At 27.9% G+C, this 17,188-nt stretch overlaps 1 protein-coding gene and 1 long non-coding RNA gene across 3 annotated transcripts in view; both read left to right on the forward strand.

The window, feature by feature from the left end:
• The window catches only part of LOC122713004 (furin-like protease 2), a 378,215-nt gene that overhangs the window by 112,571 nt on the left and 248,456 nt on the right, over positions 1-17,188 (forward strand). The gene's annotated exons all lie outside the window — the stretch shown is intronic.
• Positions 10,680-16,423, forward strand: LOC122713831. Its single transcript, XR_006346530.1, has 5 exons — positions 10,680-10,815; positions 10,899-11,016; positions 12,404-12,471; positions 15,776-16,174; positions 16,275-16,423. It is a non-coding gene; the product is annotated as an uncharacterized LOC122713831 (long non-coding RNA).

The following is a 17,188-nucleotide window of genomic DNA, read 5'->3' on the forward strand; positions in this document are numbered from 1 at the left end:
TTTTTTTATTTTCAGTCCTTGTATCTCCTGAAAATTAAAAAATTTTTTATATTAGTTATAAATATAAGTCCATAAAAGAAAATCCAGGAAATTCATGGCGTAAGTTTAATAAATCAGGATGAAACTTTATTACGTGGCAAGTCTTAAGACGACGATTGGGTTTATGATGCATCAATCGCCCCCGTTCTGGAACTTGGAGTTCTTCTGATCCTTATAAATTTTCGAATTTTACAGTTTTCCAAGTTTTAAAACCACGTAATTAATTTAATGCGGAAAAGTTATACAGGAATTTGTTTAACTATCCGAATAACGAAAGAGTCACACCTCCCTGAAATAAAATTTTATAAAATAAGTTTCAATTAGATGTCGAAAAACTATAAATTTTAATATTACTACGAATTGGTATGAATACAATTTTTTCCAATTAATTAAAAAAAAATGTCGTTTTTATTTCACACGAATATTAAAATAAAATTGATTTTATATGTTATGTATATTGTAATCGTGAATGTAAAGTAATCTTGCGCTCGACTATTCAATTTTTGGTATGAATATAAATGAAAAATATCCGATGGACACGGAAAATAATTTATATCCACATTTTGAAAATATGTGAATACAAATACGTGTCAGTTTAAATATTAATATTCTTCACGAGTGCATATTAATCAGATAATTATAAACAGTCACATTGCATAACATAATATCTTATTAGCATTAAAAAAACATCAGATCGAACAAAATAATAATGATAAAAAATTTCGGTATTGTTGATCAATCAATATTACAGTAATATCAAAAAAGAAAAATTTTTTCCTATTACACATCTTTTACAAATATTTTACAAATAAAGATTTTTTTAAATTATGTATTTATGAAAAATTTAAATGCACAAAAATTTATAAAAATACAACATAAAAATACAAATACACATTTGCACATAATATGCAAAAAGAGATAAAACATCATATTATGATATTTAAAGTGTGAAAGATAGATTTTCATTTCAATTTCAGTTCATAAAAATTTTAATTCGCTTAAAATACTTATTACACATCCTCAATAAATTTTTTCAAACTACTTTCTTTTTCAAATCACAGTAAGTTTCTTATTACGAATTCTCTCATATATTTTCTCAAATTACTTTTCTTCCACAAATATTTGATTTTTTCCACGGAATCACTTTCAACCATTTTACTCGTTGCATATTTGTTAATTAACCGAGTTCATTAAATTTTCACGTTTCTAGATAGAACAAAAACTCGTGAAAAAAAAGTCTTAAATAGTTCGAAAGTATTCGCATCTATATTCACGCTAAAAACTCATCGATATTTAATTAGCTTTTCGACTCGATAGTTCGTCGTAGAGGGAGCGCGTATCGTCAAAGGCAACCGTGGTTCGTTCAGCATTTGTCGTCGATCACGTTTCCACGTGGAAATTTGCGGTAATACAGCTCGTCAGATTCGTGACTATTAACAGGTTTAGTCAATCACCATAGTAATTATGTGCACGCGATATAAACCTCACGAGCGTAAATGACGGCGTGGCAAACGAGCGTGCACTTGTATTATGTTGGAATATGTAGATGTATGTACACATGTACGAGAGAGTCTATAGAACGACATTTAATCAAAACGGAACCTAAAACGAATCAAGAGACAAATGTGAATCACGAATCAGTAGATATTAATCTTCTTAATTACAGAGAACGTCTTTTATTATCGTAATTGATATAAAAAATATAATGTGTTAGGTTAGGAAAGCGATTTGTTATGTCGAATGAAATATCAAGTCTATTTTTAATTAAAATCACGAAAATTCTCGATTTTATAATAATATTGAAAAACGATTTTCACATTTTTCACAAATTCGCCTTTCGTTTTGCATATGTGTTCAGTACAGTATTGTCATCAGTCTATACAGTCATTTTAGATTGAATTTTATAATTGTTTTTTGTAAAATGAAAATCAATATTCGCTTCAATTTTTGGTGCGTATTGAATACGTTAATTTTGTTGTTAATTTGAACGAAATGATTTATTTTTATTAAAATTATGGAAATCGATGTAAACTTTCGAATAAAAATTTTATATTTTCTATTTTTTAATAAATTTTGTTTTTTAGTATTATCAAATTATATTTAGCAATTATATTTTCAAAGCATCATAATATTACACCTATATCTGTTCATAAAATAACATTAAGCCAATATAAAAAAAGATAAACTATAATAACTCTTATCCAATGTAATACATCAATCAATATCGTTATATTTAACACTTTTATAAATCGAAAGTAACCTTTGTAAATACGTACTTCAAAAATTTTCAACACAGTCCATCACACCTGTTGCATCTATGATATAATTAGATAATGCACATTAGTTTCCGAACCTCATTACTTGCCAGGTAACTTGTAAGATGTATAGTGAATTATTAAGCTTCTAATTATTCGAACGTTTTATCATGGCGGTGCTGTTGCAATTTTACACTCTCACAGAATAATTTATTAGTGATTCTCAAGTTTCTAATTAAAAATTATAGCAGTCTTTTAGAATCTTATACATGTAATATATTTTATATATTTCCAATACATCAATTTGTAATAAAAATAATATGTAAATTATTATAATTTTTAAAAATTTTAACTATTTTGTCAATTAATAAAATCGAATTTGAAATTGATCAAGTTTAATTATTATTAACATTATATTTAACAGTGATACTAATTTAATTTTCATCTGTTTTTTTTTTACATTATATCTATAAAATATATAATGTGATTGATAGAGATAGAACTATTACAAAAAAAAATATTCGAAAGTTTTAAAATTTACATACTGAATATTTTATTATCAATTAAATTAATCAAATTAATGATACCTTTGTCTAAATAAACATATAAGTAAGAAAAAAGAAAGAAAAAAATGAATGAAAAATTGACAAGAGGAGAATCGACATGAGAGAACGTGGAATAATTTGGCCATGTTCGAATCTCCGTGAAATGTGAACGAGCAAACGTGGCTTACAATAGTCATCCGTTGTTTAGATGCGGCGAAACGGAACACACCTCAGCGTATATTCTACTATGCGTATTATGCGAGCGAATTTACAAACGCGGACAAATACGAGAGAGAGATGGTGATCGAACGTGTCGCGTAACTCTTTGATCTATTACGATCGCGGGAATAGTTCATTGGCAATTCTGAGTTATTCGACGGTACGATGAGGATGCCGGCGATTGGTCGATGGTAGTTGGATGGGATTGGATGAACCTATTCGATCTTTCTCGACCACGCGCAACGATTTCGATAAAGCGTCAATCGATAATCTAAATTTCTATGGTTTTTTAATCATTATGGAAAACTAAATATATTTATCTGATATTGTTGATTTAAAAAAAAATTTAATTAGAATACTTGTATTATGATATTAATATTGTAATTTGACTTGAAATGATTGGAAAATAATTATTGTATATTTGAAACGTGTAATATATATACATATACATATACATATATTGTATATTTGAGACGTGTAATACAATAATTAGATTGAAGATTATGGTGCTAAGAATTAGATTAAGTTGTTTTAAAATAACCTAACCTAAATTTGAAGACAATTATTGAAGGTATTACTCATAATTAATTTTATTAATTTATTTTAATGTTTTAATAAAAGAAATGTTTTATGAATATTTTGCATGAAAAAATATTTTGCAATTTTATAGAAAGAATACAAAAATTATAGAAAATATGTTAATTTTTTACGAAGCTATAATAAGTTAAATTTATAAAAAGAACATGATTTTCTCGTCACATTTGTACCTAGACATCTTGGAAGAATTTGGGCTTTTGTAATATTCTTAATTTATTCATTTATCGAGTATATAGTCAAAATTCTAATTAAAACTCGAAGAATTTACAGATCTTTTTTGCATGCCAAAAATGGTTGATGCGCGTCACTGTAAAGAAGGGTCGTGAAGCGTGCTCAAATTAGAATTCTTTCGGACTTTAGTAATTTTGCACGTGGTGTGCTAACTAATTTTCAAACATCGTCGTCTTGCTAAGAAAGAAAGCTTATTACGATCCTCTAATGAAATGGTAATTAATAATATATTGAAAAGTATATTAAAAAAGAAATTTTCAAAAAATTTTAAAAGCTGAAATTGTACAAAATTCTTTGAAAAATTTTTTCGAAATTAATTTTAAGATTTCAGTGATTTAATTGTATATAATATATATATAATACTCAATCAAAGAATTGCAAGTATTTAATTTTAGATATTAATTTTTTTTTTCTTTTTCAGGTATATTACACGAATTTTTCATGGAATATGATTGTGATGAATATATCATGATGTAAGTCTTTTATTTATATAATTCATATGTAACTTCATTTTTCATATGATAACTTCATTATTAATTTTGTTCCATTGATTTATAAGACTTAATAATTTAAAATATTTTTTATTAATATTTACAAAGTACTTTTCATTAATTTAATTTGTATAAAAAATAAAATCTAAAATTTAAATCTATTTGAAATTTAATCTTAATTTAATCTTATTCTTCTTAGCCAATTCTGAAAAAACAAATAGCATTATAAAACTATATTAAAAAAAAAAAAAAAAAAAAAAAAAAAAAAAAAAAAAAAAAAAAAAACACTAAAACTCTAAAAAATAGATCCTTTTAAATAACATTCCTCTAAAAAATAATATTCGATACATTATTTATTATACATTATTTGTATTTGTATTATTTGTACATGTACCACAATATTTTAACCTAAAATCTCCATTGCTTTTGCCAACAACAGCTTTTAATTTAATTTTATAATTTATATATTTAAAAGACTTCTATGATTGCTAATATCAAAAGATCTCTAAACTTAACTTAATCATTCTTTTATTATATTATATTTAAACACGGAATCTTCATTGTTTTTCTTAAATAGCTTCCTTCTTAATTTTTCAATAAATTACATAAAAATTTCTATGATTAGCAACATTAAAAGATCTTTAAATTAAATTTATTAAAAATTATCATTTCTACTAAACCTTATCATTTTTAAATATATTTACATTATATTTAAACACAGAATTTTTATTACATTTGTCAATTATTTAATCTCACAATAAATTACACAAAGATTTCTACGATTGTCAACATTAAAAGATTTCTAAACTAAATTTTAACTTAATCTCATCTAATTCATCATTTCCTTATCTATTTCTACATATTTATATATTATATTTAATCATAAAATCTTCATTGTTTTTGTCAACATAAAGTATTCTAGTAAGAAGTAATACTTTTTACTTAACCTCAAAATAAGTTACATAAAGCTTCTATAACATTGAAAGATTTCTAAATTCTTAACTTAATCTCACTATATCTAATCAAGCATTCTTTTATCTCTTTCCTTCTTTCATTTATTTCATATTAGATTAAATAACACATCCGTATTCGAAACTTTCCATCACCGCGAAAACTTTTCACTGACATGTACATCCAAACTGAAAGGAAGTCAATGCCGCCATTCCACATTGGATCTTTCATTTCTAAGAGATCCATTTGCTCCGTTTCCACGTAATTACACCCAGATTAATCGGATTACAGGGGTGTCGAGGCAAATACGAACGAGGCCACGAGGAACGTTTTACTATCGTTCTCCTAATTTTGAGAATGTCGGTATCCCGAACGGCGCCTGGAAACCGGCGAACAAAGTTTTCGGCACGTTGAATCGTTTCTTGTCCGGGCTGACAACTTAGACGTCGCGACGCGGATATTGTTTCCACGAAAAGTTGCCGTGTCTTTCGTGTTTTGCGCCTTTCGCTCTTCGTCATTTTTCCAAGGATGAGTCGTAAGAACGCGTTGAAGACAAAGACAAAGTTGTTTTGCTTAAATACAGAAGTAGTTTGTGATTATGGTGGATAATGGCTAGGCGTCTAGATCCGTAACGGATGCCTGTGTCGAAAAGTTTCGCCATTTATCCTCACGGTGAGAATTCGCTGACGATGGAATAAACGCGTATAAGAGGTTAGTCGCGAATCTTTTTGCAATCGTCCACGGATGATGAAGTTCGATCTTTATGCGCGTGGATAGTATATAAGATTTTGCGCAGGAAGAACGCTAGGATTTTCAGTGGTAACTTTATGATATCTCTGTTTACGTGGATAAACTTATTTTTCAGTCATATTTTTGAGTATAATATATCATTTGGAATAATAATAGAATTTTTATGTTGTTTGTGTATTAATTCGAATTAATTAAGACGTATCTTAAAAATGTATGATTATTTTAAATAGTTTAAATTATAATTATAGGAATATTTAGGGATATTTTTTAGGTAACGTTGCTTTTATATAACCAATGAAGTTTTGCTATCTATATTTTCGAAGATGAAGTTATTTTTGATTTAGTAATGAAATATCATCATTTGTAATAAGTTTTGTGTTGTTATTAATTCAAATCGTTTAGTTTGCAATTAAATTTTGATATTTTATTTATTGAAAACTTATTAATAGTTTTTCGATGCTAATTATTGACCGATAAGTTATTAATCAACTTTTCGATTGAATTGATCGTTAATGAATAATTATGAATTGGTAGATAAAATATTAAATATGTATGAATTTCTTATATTCGAAATTAAAGATACTTAAGAATATTTTTTAATAATTTTGAAACCTGATCGTTATTCTTCGTTTGAGATATCGATATTCATCGAAAATGAATAAAGAATTAACTTTAAATATTAAAAATTAATGTTAAAAATTTGCATTTTTTTTAAATGTAATGGAACGAGTTATATTACCATTGCTCGATTATTTTTAGATAGATTTAAAAAAATTCTTTGAATTTATATTTTTTATAATTTTATATTAGTTTTGGAAAAGTATTCTAGACATTGTATATATATAATTGTGATAGTGGAACTTTGTGCTTTGCTATTGGCCGACAATGGAAATAAAAAGTATAACTTGATGTTTTAGAAAGTGATTTATGATCTAAGTCACTAAATGAAAGAATTCTTCAGTTCTGTTTTAAGAACTTGATTTTTAGAAAAATGATTTTAAAAAAATTTCATTTAATAGTAGTTATTTATCTATATTTCTAAAAATATTAAATACATTTCACAATTAATACTTTTTTCTTTTTCGAATAAATAAATCAATACAAATTCAAGGATAAATTTTAAAAATAGATTCGGTTAAAAATTTAAAATTTAATGAAAAATTTTTTTTTAATAATCATTTATAATTTTACATATGGAACAATAATATTTTCGATTTCGTTTCCATTTTAATAATTTCGTTGTTAAAAATTAATAAAACAAATTTCAGATGTTTCATTAAAATTTTCCTAATAATTACGATAAGATGCTAAAAAAGTAATAGAAATTATTAATCTAAAAAATAACGAAGAAATCAAGTCTCTATTATAAACGTTGGTCGTTCTACTTAACAGGTAAAATGAGCTCGTTTAAAAATAAATTAAAATATCGTGCTCTTTCTTTTTTTTTGCTTTCTTCAAAAGCAGTTTCAGCATGAAAATTCACCATTCTCTGGCCACGAATCTATTTCACGCTCGTACTTACATTTAATTTGCTTCTAGAGCTATTTATTCATCTCCTTTTTTTTTTTTTTAATTTTCACGAAGAATAATTGCATTATTTCTTTGAATCAGAATACTACGAATATATGAATCTTTATTTTTATATTAAAAGAGATATTATATGTATCATTTTTTATCTATTGAAAAATGCAGATTTATATTTTTATTGTCAAGCGTATAAATAACAAGTTCTTTTCTTTAGTTCAGTCAATGCTGCTAATTATTATATCATAAAATATTTCATTTCTGTTTCTTATTTTTCTTTATTTGTTTTTCATTTATTTCATTTTTTTTAAAATGGAACTAAAAAATTATATATATATATCCAGAATATAAAATATCCTTACTATATTCTTACTTCTCCTTTAAATAAATATAAATAAAGAATTATTCTTATATATAATCTTGCCACTGTATTTTTCTTATGATATCATATGATATCATATAATTATATTATAAATTACTAAAACACAATTATTGGTTTCATATCTGTCACATATAAATCATAAAATATTTGATTATATTATAAATCAAGAAACAAATAATTTCTTAAAATTGGATTTTACTTAATAAATATAATAAATGTAACAAGTAGTTTTTAACAATCTCTGTATATCAAGCGGCACACAATTCTCGGTGGAAAAAGACAAGTTTTTCTTCTGATTTATACATTACATTTGGAAAAACATTCTCGTCGGTATTCCTCGTCGCGTGAATACTGGCGATTCGTTTGCGGTTTTCACGAATCAACTTTTTTATTCCCGGTTGTACTGACGTTACTTCGAGGGTTGCTAATTTATTTAACGTTCCGTAAACCTGTACAACGTGTATCAAAGCGGAATGCAAAAAAATTGCATTGTACATTTCGAATGAAACATATTATAGTTGGGCTTCATTTTTCTGATGTTTAAATTGATGTTGCTGAACGAAGTTTCGTGAGAATAATTATCGAAAATATTGATAATCTGAATATCACGAAATGCGTTTATGATTCTTTTCTAATATTTAATAATTAAAATATATATATATTTGAAAGAATTTGAGAAAGAAGAAAGAATAGAATTCATAAAAAAAAAATCGGTACAAAAATAAAATAATTTTCTTATTTCATTTATCATATATTAAAAGAAATAAATAAATAAAAATAAAAAGAATAAATCTTTAAAAAGAAAAGAACAAATACAAAAACGGAATAATTTCCTAAATTGTGTATTTTAAAGAAGAAAAGAAAAAAGAAAACTTTGAAAAAGAAAGAAAAAAAAAAGAAAAAAAAAATAATACGTTGAAAATTCAGTTTAAACTCTTGTTATAAAATGTTAAAAGAAAAATTGAGCTTCGTGCTGAAAACGATCCGATATTCGCCAGCCGTGTCACGGATACGCCATCGAGGGTTAAAGATCTTCCATTTTGTTCCACCTGTTAGAAGTTGTTCCGCGGAGGGGATTCAAAGTCGTTAGGAATTTTTCTCTGAACCGTCGCTCGATTTTCATGGTAAATGCTCGAATGTCGTGACTTTCTTTCGTCCAGAACATAGACGACAGTCCCCCTCTCGTGATTTTTCCTTATAGCCTACCCTATCCGATAAATTCTCGAAAAAGAACCACAAGAATTTCCTGCTCTATTTCACACGTTGATTTTATCTGGTTCGCGCGTTTGTTTTTTCGACTGTGACATGATTCACTTGGCTTTGTGCACAAATTATTTTATTTAAAGGATCGTTTAAAGAAAAATTTTACAGATGCATACGTTGTTGATAGGTGATTGAATATTTAATAATTAAATTTCTGAATACGAATGAATTATTATTGTGATTATAATACAATATTAATGTTAATTGAATGTTTATAATATAAAGAACGAATTGTGAATATTTATACATAATTTTTCATAAAAATTGAAATATACAAAATATAAGGATGTATATGATATATAAAAGACATAAAGTATCCAAAACAAAATACATATTATGATTTTAAAGATCGTAATCCAAGATTGAAAACGAATTATATTTTAATAATCTTGATACAATTATATTTTAATCTATTGATAACAATAATTCATGATATTATTGAAGAATATCATTATTAAAAATAATTGATTTTCTAAAATTTACGAGTTTATCTGGTTATTTTATTAATTTCTATTAGAACCAGCCTTTATGAAAATCAGATAAAATGATAAGAAGAAACGTAGTGTATGGAAAATTAGAATTTGTCTCAAGATCTTACGAAAATTACACTATCTTTCCAGAAGAATCTAAAAATCTTCTAATTTTTAATTAATTAAAAATTATTAATTAATTAAAAATCTAGAAATTCATTCTATGAGACATAATTAGGCTTTCACGATTCGTGTATACGAATCCATTCGATCCAAGTTGAAACAGTTTCGAGATCGTTGTTCGAAATGGCAGTCTATTAAATCTCGAATTATTCGAAATATGGTTGCTACCCTTAATTTCTATGTTTCCTTACCTTATCGTCTTTTTTTAGATCGCACCAACGATCTGCATGAAAGGATTTAATTTGTAATTTCGAACAAGCAGAAAAGGTATAACAGAGAAACGATGTTTTCGTGAACTTTACGAAGTGTAATTTTCAACTAGGCGCTGATTCTTTCGAGTTTCAATGCGATAGAACTATATTACGATTTTTATTTCGTGATTCGAGAAATGATGCGATATTTTAAAGCAAGTCTGTATTTTATCTACTTGATATTTTTTGTATATTTTATATATTTTCGTTGTTTTAATATCTGAAATTTATATTCTAAAGTCTCTATATTATTTATATAGTAAATTTGTGCAACACCATTTTATAATAACGAAAATGTAAATTTCGGGTAAAGTCGGAGAAGTTCGGGTAGGATCGGAACCGATATTGTCGTGAAGAATATAAGAGTATCGAAGTCTTCTCCGATCCCACCCGAATTTTTCCGACTTGTTCCGAGTTATGTCAGAGTATTATATTTCGTCAGAATTTTGTATTTCTATGAAAAGAAAAGTAAAAAAGTTATATTTATTATTTAATTTCATATTATATTATTGTGAATATTATCTAGTGATATGGTGCACGATTTATTATTTCTACAATATTATTTATACAATCATATTATTCATACCATTGTATATTTGTTTTAAGAGAATAGTTTTGACAAAAAATACACAAAAAGATCATCAATGTCTTCTACATTAGAAAGGTAATATAATATTATGTATGTAATAAGCATAAATTTACTTTTAGAATGTAGATTGAATGTTTATTTTTTGCAATTTTAAATAGAATGAAGAATGATTGAGTTGGATTAAGACTGGTGAATTGAACATGATCGATGCGAGGGCAGTTATTTAGATTGAGGTTATGTAGCGTTGAAATGGATTGCTGAATGCATAGTTTGAACGTACGTATGTAGTTTATTATAAAATTGATAAAAGCCTATTTCTTTATCGGGAATTTAATTAAAGAATTTGCAATTCTATTGAGGAAGTGCATTCATAATAAACGGAGAATATTTTGTCGCGTTATATTAGGTTAAGTTACTTTGTAAACTATTTAAAAAATATACACAATGTTTTCTAACATTCAAAATATTTCAAAGATCCAATCATTAATATTATGTATTATGTATTATGTTTTACATCATAAGTAGAAAAAAAATCTCTTCCTCTTTAAACTCTTTAAACATTACATATGGTAATGTTCTTCTATTCTTTATACTTTTAATTTTTCACTTTTTATATCATATATATGTTCTTGTACATTTAAATTTTCCATAAAACATTCCCGATATAATAAAATCCAAAAAAATCCAAGCAAAAAGAAAGTATGTAAATAAAAATATAATAAAAACAAATAAAAGAAGAGAGTATAATCAAGAAATGTGATTTTAATTACGAACATTGACTCTACTTTATCATGGTTTCGTTGACCATCTTTTATACACCTCTGCACGAAGTTTCTTGTACGCGTCTGTACAGATAGCACGATGAAATAAATTGCGATTGTTCGATCGCACGTGAGCACGAGTTACGGCTCTTACGATACATCCCTTTTCTTATACAAAGACATTGATAAAGTCTCCTCACCATTCGCGCGCAAGTATTTGACTTTTCGCCCGAGTGATCGGTACTTTGTCGGAGGAATAGCGCACGAGCCATCGATATCTTTCGAATAGAAAAATTCCATTCCACGTGGAAAAGATGCTCGTGGTGAAATGAAAGGGTTAGTTGATCGCGTGAAAACTTTTCGATGGATCATCGTTGATATATTAGAAATCGATGACGCAACGTATGCGATATAGAAATTTCTTATTCTATACCGCGTATGCGTGTCATGGAGATTTTCTATTCAATGGCGATTGACGTGAACATATGCGTCATGAAGAAATGTATATTCAGTTTTTTTTTATGCACATACTCGATATAAGAATTGTATGCACAGCTTTCGATTTGGATTTCGTTGCATTTTATTGTTTCTTGTACTTAAAATTAATATCAAGCCATTGGAAATCCTTCTCTTGATTTTTGACGCTGTTTTAAATATGTGAAGCTGTTAATTGATTCAGTTCTAGACGAAGAAAACGTTTCACGAATAAGGATTTATATAAGATTTGTTTTAAAAACTTCAAAATTAAATTATTCGTGAAATTTTATTCAAAATCTAATTGTAATAATAATCGTTTAAGAAATATATAACTTGACTAATTCATGTATAAATTAATATTATATTTTCTAGGATGAACACTTGTTATTACATTCAATTTTCTGTTTTTTTCTTTTTTATTCGAGAACCCTACATTATGGACCAATTGCCGAAGGGGCTTGGATCTCCCAGCAGAGTCACACGCGTATGACAGGTAATTTCGAGATCGCCTTCAGGTATCGTAAATTAACGCTTCATATTGAAGCGTTTTTCTTCGATGAAGATTTATTTTCTGCACGCTTGTCACGTTCGACGTGCCTTTAAGCGAACCGAAACGATGAGAATTGTACCCAATGACCGTAATATCAATAACTTACGATATATAGTTATATCTTTATAGTTTCACATATTTTGTAATTTTTTTGTAATTTCTATTACAAAAAGATTTTTAGCCATTTTTTGTAATTTCTATGAAAATATAACGTAATATAACCCATTGGTGTTTTGACCAATGTTATTTAGATCAATTTAATTTTTACTTCGTTAATCAATTTCAATATTCACTACTTTTTAATATCGCTAGAATCTTTTTCATGTAGCATTTTAAGATTAATATTGAACAATTTTATACTAATCTAACAAGTTTTATACTTATTCTCAGAAATTCAACGCAACTTCAGTAGAAAGAAAGAGAAAAAGAAAATCTCATCAATTATTATTATTCAAAAGTTAGCTTTTCTCATAAATGGCTGCAACAGAATTTATAACGCCTCAAAAAAATATCCCCAAAAGATTAATGCACAAATAGAGAAATAAGTGCATATGATAGGAAAAAACCTCGTTTTAAGGCGGGTTATATTGGCGAATGCAAAAGCATGGCGGACAATCGTATGTATCCGAGGCGAGGAAATATAATCGTGACTTGTTCCGTTCGTCGTTCATCTCCCGGTGGAATACAGAAGAAAAGTCGATATCCGGATGAACAGTCGGGTGGCACGTTCTTGATATCGGTGGAACATGTGTAGTACGTACGAGTCTTGTGTGAAATAAGCGGAAAAGAGAGGGAAAAACAGAGGGATGGATGGACAAGGAGGAATATGTGTATTCAAGCAGAGGGGAGGGGAGACCATATGACAATGGCCGAAGGTGGAAATGTATCGTGGTTTGTAATTCGAGAACTGGCCTAGAATGTAGTTGAATGAAAACTGGGTTTCTCTTGTGGAAACGTCGCTGGTTTTATGAAGTATCCTTTTTTCTTTTGTTTGATAAGTATGGATGCCCAACGAAATCAATTATGTCCATTTAACTTTTCACTCGGATGGAGTATTGGTATTGTATTTTTGTTCACTTTGGCCAATATTTTTGCTATTAAAGAGAAACATTGCAATGAGAAACATTGCATATGTTTATATGTTTTTGCTGAAATATGAAAAAATTTTTTATGAAAATTCATAGGTTATGTATACAAAGGATTATTTTGAATTGTTCATTTATTGCATAGGCTTCATGAAAGGATAAATCTTTGGATAAATATTATCTTTAATATTATCTACTTCTAAAAAAAAGAATAAAAATTTCACTAGTTTCACGCCAAGAACTAACAAAATTTTTATTCATTTATTTAATTATTACTTTTTTTTAAAAATATTCAAATAATTATATTCCTTCCGATACAAAAAATTACTAGACTATCTTACTAGTAGTATCTTTAATAGCCGCTAATAGGCGCTAGTGTCGTCTCGCGATCATCGCAATCTTGATTAATTCTTTGTTCGTGATTGTTCAAAAATACAAACGATTTCAATCTACTTCTATTTCAATCATTATCAAAATTTCATTCAAACAAATTTCCATCGCGATTAATATCCGATTAATTCGAAACGGACGACGAAATGAAATAACAAAATCGAAAACAAATTCCACGAAAACCAAGCAAAGCGAATCATAAGCATTAACCATATCCGGATTTATATTCTCGCTGACCATCGACTTGCACACCCAATTCCCTATAAGGGATACGAAACGCAGATTCACGAGTCGCGTTAACGCACGTCCGACTTCAATTATACACGAATTATCGACGAGAACGTGCGTTACAGTGGGATTAATTAAAATTGAATATCTCGTTGAAATTTAATTGCACGATCAAAGCGAGACACCGGTTGGAGGGAACGATGGGCCAATGGCAGACTTGGCCACATATAATCGGCGTGATTGTCGGTGTCAAAACTGGATACGTGTGCTCTTTCGCTCGATTTGTTAGCTTTTAAGCGCTATTGCATTCGATAATATGTGAAATAATTTGATAACTGTGCAAAGTTGCTCGTATGTTCGTCCATTGGTTAGAAATTGATCATTGCTGGAAAAATCAAATTTCAAGAGTCAGTATTCTTGTGATCGTGATAGAAATCGTGATGTGGAATTTTGACTTTTTGAGTGGTGAGAGATGAATTTTGGATTTTTATTTTTGAAAATGAAATAATCAAACTATATTTAAAACGTCAAATTTTTGAACTTTTGACAAAGATATTTCAATAATTCTATAGATATACGATAGTAATAGGAATGTGAAATAAATTTTGATATAATAACGAAATGATGAGCAATCAAACTTATTATATTAATTATTTCTAATTAATCTCGTGTATTATTGTGTTCCGCAAAAAACTTTTCGACATAATATCTTATCTTTATTTTCGTAAAACGTATGATCTAATGTTCGAAATTCCAAAAATTCGCTTTATAGTGATATCGATCCAACGATGCTTCGAAAAATTGAATTGAATTTCTCTCAAATCTCTTCTCCAAATCTGTTGATCGTATTCTTTCCCTCCCACTCGGTGTCGACAAAAAATGGCTGTTCTTCTTTTGAACGAGAGACCGATGTAACGAACGCTTTCGAGAAAATTCTTCGTGATATTCATTGGATTCGGAGGAACGATTCGTAAAAATGCGATGACTCAGTGTGTCGCATGTTACCGTGGCGGTTTCTGCCGACCTAAGCCCGTTGTCGAGCCTCGTGTCTGTACTCTGTTTCCCTTTGTGGACAAGGTTCGTTGTACCGGTGGTGTAATGGATCTGACCAAGATGGAATGGAATGGGAAGAATGTTGGTGGAATATGTTTGCGGTGGGACACGATTGCGGAAGTTTTTAAACCTTTTTCAAGGTTTAATTTATGGCCCTGGATACTGATGTCGTCGTATTTGATTAACATTTTTAAATATTTATGGTACAATTACGTATTCCGTATAAATGGTAATTTTCATTATCTAAATGTCATTAAACTTTTTATAATTTCGATTTGTTAATCGAGTTTCGAAATTAGAACATTTATTTATTTATTCATTCATTCATTCATTCATTCATTCATTCATTCAATCCAATTTGCAAAATTATAGAATAATTTTCAATTTTTCTCTCAAGCAAAGAATAATTTTCCAATATAATTAACTTTAAAAGTTTATTTTCAAATATACTTGCACGCTTAGAAAATTAAAATTTTAATCTTTTTTCTCAGAGGAGGATCCAAGAGACTTGCAGATCAAAGAAGAAAAAAAAAAGGAAATAATAATGTATTTAAAAATTGCTACAATCGAACTGCTGCAGTTTGAATGGATCGAATCCAAAACTAATTTACACGGAGGATCAATCAGCGTAATGCTCGAATGCAACAATGAAGGTTTAAAAAATTAGCCCATCGTAGCCCAGATCGTAACGAAGAGTTATTAGGTGGGAACGATGTTTAGTCGTAATTGTAATGCCCGTTCCGCATACCAGCGATCCTATAAATCGATCGATTGCATCCATCGAGAACATTGTTTGCCATTAAATCGGGCATTAATGATGCTCTGGTGATAAATAGCAACGTTATTATTTCTCGTTCTAAGCTCTCGAGAAATATCGTTTTCATTTTGAGGTGATATGATAAAAATAAATTATTCATCAATTTGATTATTATCGTTAAGTTTTACGTTTGAAATTGAACGAATATTCTTTCTTAATCCTTATAATGCCAGATTGTACCTGTCTTATATTGGAATATTGGATAAAGTAAAATTTGGTGGTCGAGGTAATTAATCTTGACACACTAGGTTGAGTTTATTTTGAATTACTCTTCCATTCATGGCCCTTTTCTGTATACAATGTAAAGAGAATTCTGAGAGGATTAAAATTCAACATAAAGTAAGTATACTATTCCATAAGTGTACATTTTGAAACGTTTATTATCCAACGTTTATTATATTTTTTTTTTCTAGATTCCCTTTTTCTCATTCACTGTTCCTTTTTATGTTTGGAAAATTCAAATAGAATTTTGGACTCTGATCAATATTGTTATTAGGATTAATTTTTAACATCAACTATTCTATAAGTATACAGTTTGAATCACAATCCTTGGGTATCCAACGTTTTCTTATTTATTTCAGTCCTTTTTTATCTCTTATGCTATTTAAAACAAAAAAAAAAAAAAGAATTCATCGATTATAAAAATTACATTTCAACATCATAAAAGCAACATAAGTTCTGATTTTAGAATTATTGAATAATTACTGAATTATTGAATAATTACTATAATGAAATGGAGCTTTAATTCTGATTAATTTGTATTTTATGATATGTAGACAATTATGCAATGAAAAAGAAATTTTATTATTATCTGCGTGCAAGTAAAAAATCAACAGGTTTAATCGAAAAATCCTTCCTCTCTTAAGCAATTTATCGAAAGATGAGAATTTTAAAACACGAAGTTAAAAATGAAATCAAAAACTTCGAAGCGTAAAGTAATTCTAAAAGTTCTCGAGTCTAATAGAAAGTTTTCACTTAAGAAATTTTACTTGCTCTTATCTAATCGACTGCATCTATCAAATGTAAAATTTGGTGAAAATTTGTTAAACATATATTGAAATTATTATTTCTTTCTTACCTCCCTCTT

This window comes from Apis laboriosa, unplaced genomic scaffold (genome assembly GCF_014066325.1).
Source record: "Apis laboriosa isolate Shangri-la unplaced genomic scaffold, ASM1406632v1 scaffold112_cov148, whole genome shotgun sequence".
Classification (NCBI taxonomy): Eukaryota; Metazoa; Arthropoda; class Insecta; order Hymenoptera; family Apidae; genus Apis; species Apis laboriosa.